The sequence below is a fragment of the Phyllobates terribilis genome, unplaced genomic scaffold (genome assembly GCF_046119375.1).
Source record: "Phyllobates terribilis strain yellow unplaced genomic scaffold, ASM4611937v1 Scaffold_169__1_contigs__length_4117513, whole genome shotgun sequence".
Taxonomy (NCBI): Eukaryota; Metazoa; Chordata; class Amphibia; order Anura; family Dendrobatidae; genus Phyllobates; species Phyllobates terribilis.
Genome location: NW_027362929.1, coordinates 1,157,379 through 1,173,854, shown reverse-complemented (window position 1 = coordinate 1,173,854; position 16,476 = coordinate 1,157,379). Strand labels below are relative to the sequence as shown.

The following is a 16,476-nucleotide window of genomic DNA, read 5'->3' as shown; positions in this document are numbered from 1 at the left end:
GTCGGAAACCAATTCTGGTTATCGCTTCTCGGCCTTTTGGCTAAGATCAAGTGTAGTATCTGTTCTTATCAGTTTAATATCTGATACGTCCCCTATCTGGGGACCATATATTAAATGGATTTTTAGAACAGGGAGATGGAAAAAGAGCTTGCTCTGTCCACTCCACGCATTGACCTGGTATTGCAGTATCTCCAGGACCGGTGCACCCCTTCTTTAATGCAGTTTCTAAAATCAGAAAGAATTGAATTCAATGCTTTTTGTTCATTTTGCTTGTTTGTCGGATTTTGGGATGGACTCTTTGGCTTTGCTTTTCTTCTCCTCATTGGATTTTTCATGTTAAAAGTTGCAGAAGCCAGATGACAAGCTCATTTTGGTTCAACTTCAGCAACTTTGCATTGCATTGCCATGTAATGTAATGTAATGCAATGCTATCTATCTAGCTCTCCCTCTATACTTCCTTTTGGATAAACAGACATATTAGGCAAGCATTTTGGAGCTTTCACCTAAATAACTACAGGTGGTGAGATAAGCTGCACAATATAATTGACCTTGCAGTATATTGTTGCACACACACCATCTATTTAGCAAATGCCCTTGTTATCAACAGCAGCCTTTTAAACTCACCTGAGCTAACAGGTATGTGAGCTGGTTACTCTGCTGCGCTTAAAATTTCTTTTTTGGTTTGCTACAATGCCTTTTCTGAAACGTTGTCTCCCTCTGCTGGAACACTGACTTCTTTCATTTAATGCCTGCAGACTATAAAAGAGAAACCAACCCAAAAAGTTTGGTTGATTAGTCTGTGGCATTATTTTAAACTGTTGCTTATGGCGGTCTCTGTGAGCTTCTCAGTGACATTCAGCCATCCAGGTATCCCGCCTGCAGTAGACGGAATGTGGCAATGGAACGCTGGCTGCGCGTGTCATAATAGGCTCTGAGCCTTTATATACCTGCGCACAGCAGCAGCCACCTTCAGTCTGCTGCTGGACAGCCAGCAGCAGCAGCAGCAGGAGAGGTAATTAATCAGCAACCCTCCTGCTAAGGGTAGACAGCTGCTCGTTCCACCCCCCCCCCCGCCTTAATTGGTTCTCCTCCCTTCCAACGGTGTTGAGGCGGGTGGGAACAGCCGGGGGTTGAGGGTACTGTGCTAAAAGAGGTGGAGTTATGCAGATCTAAAACGCGTGGATTGCAGCAGCAGCAAGCCGAAAAGTGCAGGCATGTGAGGGATCTAGAGGTTGACAGCATGTCTTCTTAACGGGAGTCCAGGTGGCCATCTCCACAAATGGACTTTTCAGAATCCTTGGGTGGCACCGTAGTCGGAAACCAATTCTGGTTATCGCTTCTCGGCCTTTTGGCTAAGATCAAGTGTAGTATCTGTTCTTATCAGTTTAATATCTGATACGTCCCCTATCTGGGGACCATATATTAAATGGATTTTTAGAACAGGGAGATGGAAAAAGAGCTTGCTCTGTCCACTCCACGCATTGACCTGGTATTGCAGTATCTCCAGGACCGGTGCACCCCTTCTTTAATGCAGTTTCTAAAATCAGAAAGAATTGAATTCAATGCTTTTTGTTCATTTTGCTTGTTTGTCGGATTTTGGGATGGACTCTTTGGCTTTGCTTTTCTTCTCCTCATTGGATTTTTCATGTTAAAAGTTGCAGAAGCCAGATGACAAGCTCATTTTGGTTCAACTTCAGCAACTGTGCATTGCATTGCCATGTAATGTAATGTAATGCAATGCTATCTATCTAGCTCTCCCTCTATACTTCCTTTTGGATAAACAGACATATTAGGCAAGCATTTTGGAGCTTTCACCTAAATAACTACAGGTGGTGAGATAAGCTGCACAATATAATTGACCTTTCAGTATATTGTTGCACACACACCATCTATTTAGCAAATGCCCTTGTTATCAACAGCAGCCTTTTAAACTCACCTGAGCTAACAGGTATGTGAGCTGGTTACTCTGCTGCGCTTAAAATTTCTTTTTTGGTTTGCTACAATGCCTTTTCTGAAACGTTGTCTCCCTCTGCTGGAACACTGACTTCTTTCATTTAATGCCTGCAGACTATAAAAGAGAAACCAACCCAAAAAGTTTGGTTGATTAGTCTGTGGCATTCTTTTAAACTGTTGCTTATGGCGGTCTCTGTGAGCTTCTCAGTGACATTCAGCCATCCAGGTATCCCGCCTGCAGTAGACGGAATGTGGCAATGGAACGCTGGCTGCGCGTGTCATAATAGGCTCTGAGCCTTTATATACCTGCGCACAGCAGCAGCCACCTTCAGTCTGCTGCTGGACAGCCAGCAGCAGCAGCAGCAGGAGAGGTAATTAATCAGCAACCCTCCTGCTAAGGGTAGACAGCTGCTCGTTCCACCCCCCCCCCGCCTTAATTGGTTCTCCTCCCTTCCAACGGTGTTGAGGCGGGTGGGAACAGCCGGGGGTTGAGGGTACTGTGCTAAAAGAGGTGGAGTTATGCAGATCTAAAACGCGTGGATTGCAGCAGCAGCAAGCCGAAAAGTGCAGGCATGTGAGGGATCTAGAGGTTGACAGCATGTCTTCTTAACGGGAGTCCAGGTGGCCATCTCCACAAATGGACTTTTCAGAATCCTTGGGTGGCACCGTAGTCGGAAACCAATTCTGGTTATCGCTTCTCGGCCTTTTGGCTAAGATCAAGTGTAGTATCTGTTCTTATCAGTTTAATATCTGATACGTCCCCTATCTGGGGACCATATATTAAATGGATTTTTAGAACAGGGAGATGGAAAAAGAGCTTGCTCTGTCCACTCCACGCATTGACCTGGTATTGCAGTATCTCCAGGACCGGTGCACCCCTTCTTTAATGCAGTTTCTAAAATCAGAAAGAATTGAATTCAATGCTTTTTGTTCATTTTGCTTGTTTGTCGGATTTTGGGATGGACTCTTTGGCTTTGCTTTTCTTCTCCTCATTGGATTTTTCATGTTAAAAGTTGCAGAAGCCAGATGACAAGCTCATTTTGGTTCAACTTCAGCAACTGTGCATTGCATTGCCATGTAATGTAATGTAATGCAATGCTATCTATCTAACTCTCCCTCTATACTTCCTTTTGGATAAACAGACATATTAGGCAAGCATTTTGGAGCTTTCACCTAAATAACTACAGGTGGTGAGATAAGCTGCACAATATAATTGACCTTTCAGTATATTGTTGCACACACACCATCTATTTAGCAAATGCCCTTGTTATCAACAGCAGCCTTTTAAACTCACCTGAGCTAACAGGTATGTGAGCTGGTTACTCTGCTGCGCTTAAAATTTCTTTTTTGGTTTGCTACAATGCCTTTTCTGAAACGTTGTCTCCCTCTGCTGGAACACTGACTTCTTTCATTTAATGCCTGCAGACTATAAAAGAGAAACCAACCCAAAAAGTTTGGTTGATTAGTCTGTGGCATTCTTTTAAACTGTTGCTTATGGCGGTCTCTGTGAGCTTCTCAGTGACATTCAGCCATCCAGGTATCCCGCCTGCAGTTGACGGAATGTGGCAATGGAACGCTGGCTGCGCGTGTCATAATAGGCTCTGAGCCTTTATATACCTGCGCACAGCAGCAGCCACCTTCAGTCTGCTGCTGGACAGCCAGCAGCAGCAGCAGCAGGAGAGGTAATTAATCAGCAACCCTCCTGCTAAGGGTAGACAGCTGCTCGTTCCACCCCCCCCCCGCCTTAATTGGTTCTCCTCCCTTCCAACGGTGTTGAGGCGGGTGGGAACAGCCGGGGGTTGAGGGTACTGTGCTAAAAGAGGTGGAGTTATGCAGATCTAAAACGCGTGGATTGCAGCAGCAGCAAGCCGAAAAGTGCAGGCATGTGAGGGATCTAGAGGTTGACAGCATGTCTTCTTAACGGGAGTCCAGGTGGCCATCTCCACAAATGGACTTTTCAGAATCCTTGGGTGGCACCGTAGTCGGAAACCAATTCTGGTTATCGCTTCTCGGCCTTTTGGCTAAGATCAAGTGTAGTATCTGTTCTTATCAGTTTAATATCTGATACGTCCCCTATCTGGGGACCATATATTAAATGGATTTTTAGAACAGGGAGATGGAAAAACAGCTTGCTCTGTCCACTCCACGCATTGACCTGGTATTGCAGTATCTCCAGGACCGGTGCACCCCTTCTTTAATGCAGTTTCTAAAATCAGAAAGAATTGAATTCAATGCTTTTTGTTCATTTTGCTTGTTTGTCGGATTTTGGGATGGACTCTTTGGCTTTGCTTTTCTTCTCCTCATTGGATTTTTCATGTTAAAAGTTGCAGAAGCCAGATGACAAGCTCATTTTGGTTCAACTTCAGCAACTGTGCATTGCATTGCCATGTAATGTAATGTAATGCAATGCTATCTATCTAGCTCTCCCTCTATACTTCCTTTTGGATAAACAGACATATTAGGCAAGCATTTTGGAGCTTTCACCTAAATAACTACAGGTGGTGAGATAAGCTGCACAATATAATTGACCTTTCAGTATATTGTTGCACACACACCATCTATTTAGCAAATGCCCTTGTTATCAACAGCAGCCTTTTAAACTCACCTGAGCTAACAGGTATGTGAGCTGGTTACTCTGCTGCGCTTAAAATTTCTTTTTTGGTTTGCTACAATGCCTTTTCTGAAACGTTGTCTCCCTCTGCTGGAACACTGACTTCTTTCATTTAATGCCTGCAGACTATAAAAGAGAAGCCAACCCAAAAAGTTTGGTTGATTAGTCTGTGGCATTCTTTTAAACTGTTGCTTATGGCGGTCTCTGTGAGCTTCTCAGTGACATTCAGCCATCCAGGTATCCCGCCTGCAGTAGACGGAATGTGGCAATGGAACGCTGGCTGCGCGTGTCATAATAGGCTCTGAGCCTTTATATACCTGCGCACAGCAGCAGCCACCTTCAGTCTGCTGCTGGACAGCCAGCAGCAGCAGCAGCAGGAGAGGTAATTAATCAGCAACCCTCCTGCTAAGGGTAGACAGCTGCTCGTTCCACCCCCCCCCCGCCTTAATTGGTTCTCCTCCCTTCCAACGGTGTTGAGGCGGGTGGGAACAGCCGGGGGTTGAGGGTACTGTGCTAAAAGAGGTGGAGTTATGCAGATCTAAAACGCGTGGATTGCAGCAGCAGCAAGCCGAAAAGTGCAGGCATGTGAGGGATCTAGAGGTTGACAGCATGTCTTCTTTACGGGAGTCCAGGTGGCCATCTCCACAAATGGACTTTTCAGAATCCTTGGGTGGCACCGTAGTCGGAAACCAATTCTGGTTATCGCTTCTCGGCCTTTTGGCTAAGATCAAGTGTAGTATCTGTTCTTATCAGTTTAATATCTGATACGTCCCCTATCTGGGGACCATATATTAAATGGATTTTTAGAACAGGGAGATGGAAAAAGAGCTTGCTCTGTCCACTCCACGCATTGACCTGGTATTGCAGTATCTCCAGGACCGGTGCACCCCTTCTTTAATGCAGTTTCTAAAATCAGAAAGAATTGAATTCAATGCTTTTTGTTCATTTTGCTTGTTTGTCGGATTTTGGGATGGACTCTTTGGCTTTGCTTTTCTTCTCCTCATTGGATTTTTCATGTTAAAAGTTGCAGAAGCCAGATGACAAGCTCATTTTGGTTCAACTTCAGCAACTGTGCATTGCATTGCCATGTAATGTAATGTAATGCAATGCTATCTATCTAGCTCTCCCTCTATACTTCCTTTTGGATAAACAGACATATTAGGCAAGCATTTTGGAGCTTTCACCTAAATAACTACAGGTGGTGAGATAAGCTGCACAATATAATTGACCTTTCAGTATATTGTTGCACACACACCATCTATTTAGCAAATGCCCTTGTTATCAACAGCAGCCTTTTAAACTCACCTGAGCTAACAGGTATGTGAGCTGGTTACTCTGCTGCGCTTAAAATTTCTTTTTTGGTTTGCTACAATGCCTTTTCTGAAACATTGTCTCCCTCTGCTGGAACACTGACTTCTTTCATTTAATGCCTGCAGACTATAAAAGAGAAACCAACCCAAAAAGTTTGGTTGATTAGTCTGTGGCATTCTTTTAAACTGTTGCTTATGGCGGTCTCTGTGAGCTTCTCAGTGACATTCAGCCATCCAGGTATCCCGCCTGCAGTAGACGGAATGTGGCAATGGAACGCTGGCTGCGCGTGTCATAATAGGCTCTGAGCCTTTATATACCTGCGCACAGCAGCAGCCACCTTCAGTCTGCTGCTGGACAGCCAGCAGCAGCAGCAGCAGGAGAGGTAATTAATCAGCAACCCTCCTGCTAAGGGTAGACAGCTGCTCGTTCCACCCCCCCCCCCCCGCCTTAATTGGTTCTCCTCCCTTCCAACGGTGTTGAGGCGGGTGGGAACAGCCGGGGGTTGAGGGTACTGTGCTAAAAGAGGTGGAGTTATGCAGATCTAAAACGCGTGGATTGCAGCAGCAGCAAGCCGAAAAGTGCAGGCATGTGAGGGATCTAGAGGTTGACAGCATGTCTTCTTAACGGGAGTCCAGGTGGCCATCTCCACAAATGGACTTTTCAGAATCCTTGGGTGGCACCGTAGTCGGAAACCAATTCTGGTTATCGCTTCTCGGCCTTTTGGCTAAGATCAAGTGTAGTATCTGTTCTTATCAGTTTAATATCTGATACGTCCCCTATCTGGGGACCATATATTAAATGGATTTTTAGAACAGGGAGATGGAAAAAGAGCTTGCTCTGTCCACTCCACGCATTGACCTGGTATTGCAGTATCTCCAGGACCGGTGCACCCCTTCTTTAATGCAGTTTCTAAAATCAGAAAGAATTGAATTCAATGCTTTTTGTTCATTTTGCTTGTTTGTCGGATTTTGGGATGGACTCTTTGGCTTTGCTTTTCTTCTCCTCATTGGATTTTTCATGTTAAAAGTTGCAGAAGCCAGATGACAAGCTCATTTTGGTTCAACTTCAGCAACTGTGCATTGCATTGCCATGTAATGTAATGTAATGCAATGCTATCTATCTAGCTCTCCCTCTATACTTCCTTTTGGATAAACAGACATATTAGGCAAGCATTTTGGAGCTTTCACCTAAATAACTACAGGTGGTGAGATAAGCTGCACAATATAATTGACCTTTCAGTATATTGTTGCACACACACCATCTATTTAGCAAATGCCCTTGTTATCAACAGCAGCCTTTTAAACTCACCTGAGCTAACAGGTATGTGAGCTGGTTACTCTGCTGCGCTTAAAATTTCTTTTTTGGTTTGCTACAATGCCTTTTCTGAAACGTTGTCTCCCTCTGCTGGAACACTGACTTCTTTCATTTAATGCCTGCAGACTATAAAAGAGAAACCAACCCAAAAAGTTTGGTTGATTAGTCTGTGGCATTCTTTTAAACTGTTGCTTATGGCGGTCTCTGTGAGCTTCTCAGTGACATTCAGCCATCCAGGTATCCCGCCTGCAGTAGACGGAATGTGGCAATGGAACGCTGGCTGCGCGTGTCATAATAGGCTCTGAGCCTTTATATACCTGCGCACAGCAGCAGCCACCTTCAGTCTGCTGCTGGACAGCCAGCAGCAGCAGCAGCAGGAGAGGTAATTAATCAGCAACCCTCCTGCTAAGGGTAGACAGCTGCTCGTTCCACCCCCCCCCGCCTTAATTGGTTCTCCTCCCTTCCAACGGTGTTGAGGCGGGTGGGAACAGCCGGGGGTTGAGGGTACTGTGCTAAAAGAGGTGGAGTTATGCAGATCTAAAACGCGTGGATTGCAGCAGCAGCAAGCCGAAAAGTGCAGGCATGTGAGGGATCTAGAGGTTGACAGCATGTCTTCTTAACGGGAGTCCAGGTGGCCATCTCCACAAATGGACTTTTCAGAATCCTTGGGTGGCACCGTAGTCGGAAACCAATTCTGGTTATCGCTTCTCTGCCTTTTGGCTAAGATCAAGTGTAGTATCTGTTCTTATCAGTTTAATATCTGATACGTCCCCTATCTGGGGACCATATATTAAATTGATTTTTAGAACAGGGAGATGGAAAAAGAGCTTGCTCTGTCCACTCCACGCATTGACCTGGTATTGCAGTATCTCCAGGACCGGTGCACCCCTTCTTTAATGCAGTTTCTAAAATCAGAAAGAATTGAATTCAATGCTTTTTGTTCATTTTGCTTGTTTGTCGGATTTTGGGATGGACTCTTTGGCTTTGCTTTTCTTCTCCTCATTGGATTTTTCATGTTAAAAGTTGCAGAAGCCAGATGACAAGCTCATTTTGGTTCAACTTCAGCAACTGTGCATTGCATTGCCATGTAATGTAATGTAATGCAATGCTATCTATCTAGCTCTCCCTCTATACTTCCTTTTGGATAAACAGACATATTAGGCAAGCATTTTGGAGCTTTCACCTAAATAACTACAGGTGGTGAGATAAGCTGCACAATATAATTGACCTTTCAGTATATTGTTGCACACACACCATCTATTTAGCAAATGCCCTTGTTATCAACAGCAGCCTTTTAAACTCACCTGAGCTAACAGGTATGTGAGCTGGTTACTCTGCTGCGCTTAAAATTTCTTTTTTGGTTTGCTACAATGCCTTTTCTGAAACGTTGTCTCCCTCTGCTGGAACACTGACTTCTTTCATTTAATGCCTGCAGACTATAAAAGAGAAGCCAACCCAAAAAGTTTGGTTGATTAGTCTGTGGCATTCTTTTAAACTGTTGCTTATGGCGGTCTCTGTGAGCTTCTCAGTGACATTCAGCCATCCAGGTATCCCGCCTGCAGTAGACGGAATGTGGCAATGGAACGCTGGCTGCGCGTGTCATAATAGGCTCTGAGCCTTTATATACCTGCGCACAGCAGCAGCCACCTTCAGTCTGCTGCTGGACAGCCAGCAGCAGCAGCAGCAGGAGAGGTAATTAATCAGCAACCCTCCTGCTAAGGGTAGACAGCTGCTCGTTCCACCCCCCCCCCGCCTTAATTGGTTCTCCTCCCTTCCAACGGTGTTGAGGCGGGTGGGAACAGCCGGGGGTTGAGGGTACTGTGCTAAAAGAGGTGGAGTTATGCAGATCTAAAACGCGTGGATTGCAGCAGCAGCAAGCCGAAAAGTGCAGGCATGTGAGGGATCTAGAGGTTGACAGCATGTCTTCTTTACGGGAGTCCAGGTGGCCATCTCCACAAATGGACTTTTCAGAATCCTTGGGTGGCACCGTAGTCGGAAACCAATTCTGGTTATCGCTTCTCGGCCTTTTGGCTAAGATCAAGTGTAGTATCTGTTCTTATCAGTTTAATATCTGATACGTCCCCTATCTGGGGACCATATATTAAATGGATTTTTAGAACAGGGAGATGGAAAAAGAGCTTGCTCTGTCCACTCCACGCATTGACCTGGTATTGCAGTATCTCCAGGACCGGTGCACCCCTTCTTTAATGCAGTTTCTAAAATCAGAAAGAATTGAATTCAATGCTTTTTGTTCATTTTGCTTGTTTGTCGGATTTTGGGATGGACTCTTTGGCTTTGCTTTTCTTCTCCTCATTGGATTTTTCATGTTAAAAGTTGCAGAAGCCAGATGACAAGCTCATTTTGGTTCAACTTCAGCAACTGTGCATTGCATTGCCATGTAATGTAATGTAATGCAATGCTATCTATCTAGCTCTCCCTCTATACTTCCTTTTGGATAAACAGACATATTAGGCAAGCATTTTGGAGCTTTCACCTAAATAACTACAGGTGGTGAGATAAGCTGCACAATATAATTGACCTTTCAGTATATTGTTGCACACACACCATCTATTTAGCAAATGCCCTTGTTATCAACAGCAGCCTTTTAAACTCACCTGAGCTAACAGGTATGTGAGCTGGTTACTCTGCTGCGCTTAAAATTTCTTTTTTGGTTTGCTACAATGCCTTTTCTGAAACATTGTCTCCCTCTGCTGGAACACTGACTTCTTTCATTTAATGCCTGCAGACTATAAAAGAGAAACCAACCCAAAAAGTTTGGTTGATTAGTCTGTGGCATTCTTTTAAACTGTTGCTTATGGCGGTCTCTGTGAGCTTCTCAGTGACATTCAGCCATCCAGGTATCCCGCCTGCAGTAGACGGAATGTGGCAATGGAACGCTGGCTGCGCGTGTCATAATAGGCTCTGAGCCTTTATATACCTGCGCACAGCAGCAGCCACCTTCAGTCTGCTGCTGGACAGCCAGCAGCAGCAGCAGCAGGAGAGGTAATTAATCAGCAACCCTCCTGCTAAGGGTAGACAGCTGCTCGTTCCACCCCCCCCCCCCCGCCTTAATTGGTTCTCCTCCCTTCCAACGGTGTTGAGGCGGGTGGGAACAGCCGGGGGTTGAGGGTACTGTGCTAAAAGAGGTGGAGTTATGCAGATCTAAAACGCGTGGATTGCAGCAGCAGCAAGCCGAAAAGTGCAGGCATGTGAGGGATCTAGAGGTTGACAGCATGTCTTCTTAACGGGAGTCCAGGTGGCCATCTCCACAAATGGACTTTTCAGAATCCTTGGGTGGCACCGTAGTCGGAAACCAATTCTGGTTATCGCTTCTCGGCCTTTTGGCTAAGATCAAGTGTAGTATCTGTTCTTATCAGTTTAATATCTGATACGTCCCCTATCTGGGGACCATATATTAAATGGATTTTTAGAACAGGGAGATGGAAAAAGAGCTTGCTCTGTCCACTCCACGCATTGACCTGGTATTGCAGTATCTCCAGGACCGGTGCACCCCTTCTTTAATGCAGTTTCTAAAATCAGAAAGAATTGAATTCAATGCTTTTTGTTCATTTTGCTTGTTTGTCGGATTTTGGGATGGACTCTTTGGCTTTGCTTTTCTTCTCCTCATTGGATTTTTCATGTTAAAAGTTGCAGAAGCCAGATGACAAGCTCATTTTGGTTCAACTTCAGCAACTGTGCATTGCATTGCCATGTAATGTAATGTAATGCAATGCTATCTATCTAGCTCTCCCTCTATACTTCCTTTTGGATAAACAGACATATTAGGCAAGCATTTTGGAGCTTTCACCTAAATAACTACAGGTGGTGAGATAAGCTGCACAATATAATTGACCTTTCAGTATATTGTTGCACACACACCATCTATTTAGCAAATGCCCTTGTTATCAACAGCAGCCTTTTAAACTCACCTGAGCTAACAGGTATGTGAGCTGGTTACTCTGCTGCGCTTAAAATTTCTTTTTTGGTTTGCTACAATGCCTTTTCTGAAACGTTGTCTCCCTCTGCTGGAACACTGACTTCTTTCATTTAATGCCTGCAGACTATAAAAGAGAAACCAACCCAAAAAGTTTGGTTGATTAGTCTGTGGCATTCTTTTAAACTGTTGCTTATGGCGGTCTCTGTGAGCTTCTCAGTGACATTCAGCCATCCAGGTATCCCGCCTGCAGTAGACGGAATGTGGCAATGGAACGCTGGCTGCGCGTGTCATAATAGGCTCTGAGCCTTTATATACCTGCGCACAGCAGCAGCCACCTTCAGTCTGCTGCTGGACAGCCAGCAGCAGCAGCAGCAGGAGAGGTAATTAATCAGCAACCCTCCTGCTAAGGGTAGACAGCTGCTCGTTCCACCCCCCCCCGCCTTAATTGGTTCTCCTCCCTTCCAACGGTGTTGAGGCGGGTGGGAACAGCCGGGGGTTGAGGGTACTGTGCTAAAAGAGGTGGAGTTATGCAGATCTAAAACGCGTGGATTGCAGCAGCAGCAAGCCGAAAAGTGCAGGCATGTGAGGGATCTAGAGGTTGACAGCATGTCTTCTTAACGGGAGTCCAGGTGGCCATCTCCACAAATGGACTTTTCAGAATCCTTGGGTGGCACCGTAGTCGGAAACCAATTCTGGTTATCGCTTCTCTGCCTTTTGGCTAAGATCAAGTGTAGTATCTGTTCTTATCAGTTTAATATCTGATACGTCCCCTATCTGGGGACCATATATTAAATTGATTTTTAGAACAGGGAGATGGAAAAAGAGCTTGCTCTGTCCACTCCACGCATTGACCTGGTATTGCAGTATCTCCAGGACCGGTGCACCCCTTCTTTAATGCAGTTTCTAAAATCAGAAAGAATTGAATTCAATGCTTTTTGTTCATTTTGCTTGTTTGTCGGATTTTGGGATGGACTCTTTGGCTTTGCTTTTCTTCTCCTCATTGGATTTTTCATGTTAAAAGTTGCAGAAGCCAGATGACAAGCTCATTTTGGTTCAACTTCAGCAACTGTGCATTGCATTGCCATGTAATGTAATGTAATGCAATGCTATCTATCTAGCTCTCCCTCTATACTTCCTTTTGGATAAACAGACATATTAGGCAAGCATTTTGGAGCTTTCACCTAAATAACTACAGGTGGTGAGATAAGCTGCACAATATAATTGACCTTTCAGTATATTGTTGCACACACACCATCTATTTAGCAAATGCCCTTGTTATCAACAGCAGCCTTTTAAACTCACCTGAGCTAACAGGTATGTGAGCTGGTTACTCTGCTGCGCTTAAAATTTCTTTTTTGGTTTGCTACAATGCCTTTTCTGAAACGTTGTCTCCCTCTGCTGGAACACTGACTTCTTTCATTTAATGCCTGCAGACTATAAAAGAGAAACCAACCCAAAAAGTTTGGTTGATTAGTCTGTGGCATTCTTTTAAACTGTTGCTTATGGCGGTCTCTGTGAGCTTCTCAGTGACATTCAGCCATCCAGGTATCCCGCCTGCAGTAGACGGAATGTGGCAATGGAACGCTGGCTGCGCGTGTCATAATAGGCTCTGAGCCTTTATATACCTGCGCACAGCAGCAGCCACCTTCAGTCTGCTGCTGGACAGCCAGCAGCAGCAGCAGCAGGAGAGGTAATTAATCAGCAACCCTCCTGCTAAGGGTAGACAGCTGCTCGTTCCACCCCCCCCGCCTTAATTGGTTCTCCTCCCTTCCAACGGTGTTGAGGCGGGTGGGAACAGCCGGGGGTTGAGGGTACTGTGCTAAAAGAGGTGGAGTTATGCAGATCTAAAACGCCTGGATTGCAGCAGCAGCAAGCCGAAAAGTGCAGGCATGTGAGGGATCTAGAGGTTGACAGCATGTCTTCTTAACGGGAGTCCAGGTGGCCATCTCCACAAATGGACTTTTCAGAATCCTTGGGTGGCACCGTAGTCGGAAACCAATTCTGGTTATCGCTTCTCGGCCTTTTGGCTAAGATCAAGTGTAGTATCTGTTCTTATCAGTTTAATATCTGATACGTCCCCTATCTGGGGACCATATATTAAATGGATTTTTAGAACAGGGAGATGGAAAAAGAGCTTGCTCTGTCCACTCCACGCATTAACCTGGTATTGCAGTATCTCCAGGACCGGTGCACCCCTTCTTTAATGCAGTTTCTAAAATCAGAAAGAATTGAATTCAATGCTTTTTGTTCATTTTGCTTGTTTGTCGGATTTTGGGATGGACTCTTTGGCTTTGCTTTTCTTCTCCTCATTGGATTTTTCATGTTAAAAGTTGCAGAAGCCAGATGACAAGCTCATTTTGGTTCAACTTCAGCAACTGTGCATTCCATTGCCATGTAATGTAATGTAATGCAATGCTATCTATCTAGCTCTCCCTCTATACTTCCTTTTGGATAAACAGACATATTAGGCAAGCATTTTGGAGCTTTCACCTAAATAACTACAGGTGGTGAGATAAGCTGCACAATATAATTGACCTTTCAGTATATTGTTGCACACACACCATCTATTTAGCAAATGCCCTTGTTATCAACAGCAGCCTTTTAAACTCACCTGAGCTAACAGGTATGTGAGCTGGTTACTCTGCTGCGCTTAAAATTTCTTTTTTGGTTTGCTACAATGCCTTTTCTGAAACGTTGTCTCCCTCTGCTGGAACACTGACTTCTTTCATTTAATGCCTGCAGACTATAAAAGAGAAACCAACCCAAAAAGTTTGGTTGATTAGTCTGTGGCATTCTTTTAAACTGTTGCTTATGGCGGTCTCTGTGAGCTTCTCAGTGACATTCAGCCATCCAGGTATCCCGCCTGCAGTAGACGGAATGTGGCAATGGAACGCTGGCTGCGCGTGTCATAATAGGCTCTGAGCCTTTATATACCTGCGCACAGCAGCAGCCACCTTCAGTCTGCTGCTGGACAGCCAGCAGCAGCAGCAGCAGGAGAGGTAATTAATCAGCAACCCTCCTGCTAAGGGTAGACAGCTGCTCGTTCCACCCCCCCCCCCGCCTTAATTGGTTCTCCTCCCTTCCAACGGTGTTGAGGCGGGTGGGAACAGCCGGGGGTTGAGGGTACTGTGCTAAAAGAGGTGGGGTTATGCAGATCTAAAACGCGTGGATTGCAGCAGCAGCAAGCCGAAAAGTGCAGGCATGTGAGGGATCTAGAGGTTGACAGCATGTCTTCTTAACGGGAGCCCAGGTGGCCATCTCCACAAATGGACTTTTCAGAATCCTTGGGTGGCACCGTAGTCGGAAACCAATTCTGGTTATCGCTTCTCGGCCTTTTGGCTAAGATCAAGTGTAGTATCTGTTCTTATCAGTTTAATATCTGATACGTCCCCTATCTGGGGACCATATATTAAATGGATTTTTAGAACAGGGAGATGGAAAAAGAGCTTGCTCTGTCCACTCCACGCATTGACCTGGTATTGCAGTATCTCCAGGACCGGTGCACCCCTTCTTTAATGCAGTTTCTAAAATCAGAAAGAATTGAATTCAATGCTTTTTGTTCATTTTGCTTGTTTGTCGGATTTTGGGATGGACTCTTTGGCTTTGCTTTTCTTCTCCTCATTGGATTTTTCATGTTAAAAGTTGCAGAAGCCAGATGACAAGCTCATTTTGGTTCAACTTCAGCAACTGTGCATTGCATTGCCATGTAATGTAATGTAATGCAATGCTATCTATCTAGCTCTCCCTCTATACTTCCTTTTGGATAAACAGACATATTAGGCAAGCATTTTGGAGCTTTCACCTAAATAACTACAGGTGGTGAGATAAGCTGCACAATATAATTGACCTTTCAGTATATTGTTGCACACACACCATCTATTTAGCAAATGCCCTTGTTATCAACAGCAGCCTTTTAAACTCACCTGAGCTAACAGGTATGTGAGCTGGTTACTCTGCTGCGCTTAAAATTTCTTTTTTGGTTTGCTACAATGCCTTTTCTGAAACGTTGTCTCCCTCTGCTGGAACACTGACTTCTTTCATTTAATGCCTGCAGACTATAAAAGAGAAACCAACCCAAAAAGTTTGGTTGATTAGTCTGTGGCATTCTTTTAAACTGTTGCTTATGGCGGTCTCTGTGAGCTTCTCAGTGACATTCAGCCATCCAGGTATCCCGCCTGCAGTAGACGGAATGTGGCAATGGAACGCTGGCTGCGCGTGTCATAATAGGCTCTGAGCCTTTATATACCTGCGCACAGCAGCAGCCACCTTCAGTCTGCTGCTGGACAGCCAGCAGCAGCAGCAGCAGGAGAGGTAATTAATCAGCAACCCTCCTGCTAAGGGTAGACAGCTGCTCGTTTCACTCCCCCCCCGCCTTAATTGGTTCTCCTCCCTTCCAACGGTGTTGAGGCGGGTGGGAACAGCCGGGGGTTGAGGGTACTGTGCTAAAAGAGGTGGAGTTATGCAGATCTAAAACGCGTGGATTGCAGCAGCAGCAAGCCGAAAAGTGCAGGCATGTGAGGGATCTAGAGGTTGACAGCATGTCTTCTTAACGGGAGTCCAGGTGGCCATCTCCACAAATGGACTTTTCAGAATCCTTGGGTGGCACCGTAGTCGGAAACCAATTCTGGTTATCTCTTCTCGGCCTTTTGGCTAAGATCAAGTGTAGTATCTGTTCTTATCAGTTTAATATCTGATACGTCCCCTATCTGGGGACCATATATTAAATGGATTTTTAGAACAGGGAGATGGAAAAAGAGCTTGCTCTGTCCACTCCACGCATTGACCTGGTATTGCAGTATCTCCAGGACCGGTGCACCCCTTCTTTAATGCAGTTTCTAAAATCAGAAAGAATTGAATTCAATGCTTTTTGTTCATTTTGCTTGTTTGTCGGATTTTAGGATGGACTCTTTGGCTTTGCTTTTCTTCTCCTCATTGGATTTTTCATGTTAAAAGTTGCAGAAGCCAGATGACAAGCTCATTTTGGTTCAACTTCAGCAACTGTGCATTGCATTGCCATGTAATGTAATGTAATGCAATGCTATCTATCTAGCTCTCCCTCTATACTTCCTTTTGGATAAACAGACATATTAGGCAAGCATTTTGGAGCTTTCACCTAAATAACTACAGGTGGTGAGATAAGCTGCACAATATAATTGACCTTTCAGTATATTGTTGCACACACACCATCTATTTAGCAAATGCCCTTGTTATCAACAGCAGCCTTTTAAACTCACCTGAGCTAACAGGTATGTGAGCTGGTTACTCTGCTGCGCTTAAAATTTCTTTTTTGGTTTGCTACAATGCCTTTTCTGAAACGTTGTCTCCCTCTGCTGGAACACTGACTTCTTTC

General features: G+C 44.9%; 13 non-coding genes across 13 annotated transcripts; all 13 read left to right on the top strand.

The window, feature by feature from the left end:
• The first annotated feature begins 20 nt into the window (after nt 1-20).
• Nucleotides 21-211, top strand: LOC141208360 (U2 spliceosomal RNA). Its single transcript, XR_012278592.1, has one exon. It is a non-coding gene; the product is annotated as a U2 spliceosomal RNA (small nuclear RNA).
• A 1,121-nt stretch (nt 212-1,332) lies between these two features.
• On the top strand, nt 1,333-1,523 carry LOC141208359 (U2 spliceosomal RNA). Its single transcript, XR_012278591.1, has one exon. It is a non-coding gene; the product is annotated as a U2 spliceosomal RNA (small nuclear RNA).
• A 1,120-nt stretch (nt 1,524-2,643) lies between these two features.
• On the top strand, nt 2,644-2,834 carry LOC141208358 (U2 spliceosomal RNA). The gene has a single exon (XR_012278590.1). It is a non-coding gene; the product is annotated as a U2 spliceosomal RNA (small nuclear RNA).
• A 1,120-nt stretch (nt 2,835-3,954) lies between these two features.
• On the top strand, nt 3,955-4,145 carry LOC141210218 (U2 spliceosomal RNA). Its single transcript, XR_012280392.1, has one exon. It is a non-coding gene; the product is annotated as a U2 spliceosomal RNA (small nuclear RNA).
• Nucleotides 4,146-5,265: 1,120 nt separating this feature from the next.
• On the top strand, nt 5,266-5,456 carry LOC141208357 (U2 spliceosomal RNA). The gene has a single exon (XR_012278589.1). It is a non-coding gene; the product is annotated as a U2 spliceosomal RNA (small nuclear RNA).
• Nucleotides 5,457-6,579: 1,123 nt separating this feature from the next.
• Nucleotides 6,580-6,770, top strand: LOC141208356 (U2 spliceosomal RNA). Its single transcript, XR_012278588.1, has one exon. It is a non-coding gene; the product is annotated as a U2 spliceosomal RNA (small nuclear RNA).
• Nucleotides 6,771-7,889: 1,119 nt separating this feature from the next.
• Nucleotides 7,890-8,080, top strand: LOC141208420 (U2 spliceosomal RNA). The gene has a single exon (XR_012278649.1). It is a non-coding gene; the product is annotated as a U2 spliceosomal RNA (small nuclear RNA).
• Nucleotides 8,081-9,200: 1,120 nt separating this feature from the next.
• LOC141208355 (U2 spliceosomal RNA) lies at nt 9,201-9,391 on the top strand. Its single transcript, XR_012278587.1, has one exon. It is a non-coding gene; the product is annotated as a U2 spliceosomal RNA (small nuclear RNA).
• A 1,123-nt stretch (nt 9,392-10,514) lies between these two features.
• LOC141208354 (U2 spliceosomal RNA) lies at nt 10,515-10,705 on the top strand. Its single transcript, XR_012278586.1, has one exon. It is a non-coding gene; the product is annotated as a U2 spliceosomal RNA (small nuclear RNA).
• Nucleotides 10,706-11,824: 1,119 nt separating this feature from the next.
• LOC141208407 (U2 spliceosomal RNA) lies at nt 11,825-12,015 on the top strand. Its single transcript, XR_012278637.1, has one exon. It is a non-coding gene; the product is annotated as a U2 spliceosomal RNA (small nuclear RNA).
• A 1,118-nt stretch (nt 12,016-13,133) lies between these two features.
• LOC141210178 (U2 spliceosomal RNA) lies at nt 13,134-13,324 on the top strand. Its single transcript, XR_012280354.1, has one exon. It is a non-coding gene; the product is annotated as a U2 spliceosomal RNA (small nuclear RNA).
• Nucleotides 13,325-14,445: 1,121 nt separating this feature from the next.
• LOC141208353 (U2 spliceosomal RNA) lies at nt 14,446-14,636 on the top strand. The gene has a single exon (XR_012278585.1). It is a non-coding gene; the product is annotated as a U2 spliceosomal RNA (small nuclear RNA).
• A 1,120-nt stretch (nt 14,637-15,756) lies between these two features.
• On the top strand, nt 15,757-15,947 carry LOC141209842 (U2 spliceosomal RNA). Its single transcript, XR_012280032.1, has one exon. It is a non-coding gene; the product is annotated as a U2 spliceosomal RNA (small nuclear RNA).
• Nucleotides 15,948-16,476: the final 529 nt, after the last annotated feature.